The sequence below is a fragment of the Oreochromis aureus genome, unplaced genomic scaffold, assembly GCF_013358895.1.
Source record: "Oreochromis aureus strain Israel breed Guangdong unplaced genomic scaffold, ZZ_aureus HiC_scaffold_380, whole genome shotgun sequence".
NCBI lineage: Eukaryota > Metazoa > Chordata > Actinopteri > Cichliformes > Cichlidae > Oreochromis > Oreochromis aureus.
Window position 1 is genome coordinate 27,501 of NW_024108928.1, and position 276 is coordinate 27,776.

The following is a 276-nucleotide window of genomic DNA, read 5'->3' on the forward strand; positions in this document are numbered from 1 at the left end:
TCCCCGGGGCCTGCTGGAGGTCAAGGTCCATGGTGGAGACCCGGTGCTATGTAACCACAAGAGAAGAAGCTACTGGGGGACTAGAGAAAGGGAGCATGTGGGTCCCCGGGGCCTGCTGGAGGGCAAGGTCCATACTGGATATGTGGCGGAGGGTAACTGCAAGAGAAGAAGCTAGTGGGGGACTAGAGCAGGGGAGCATGTGGTTCCCCGGGGTCTGCGGGAGGTCAAGGTCCATGCTGTATATGAGTAGCAGCAGGGCCACTGCAGCAGCAGCAC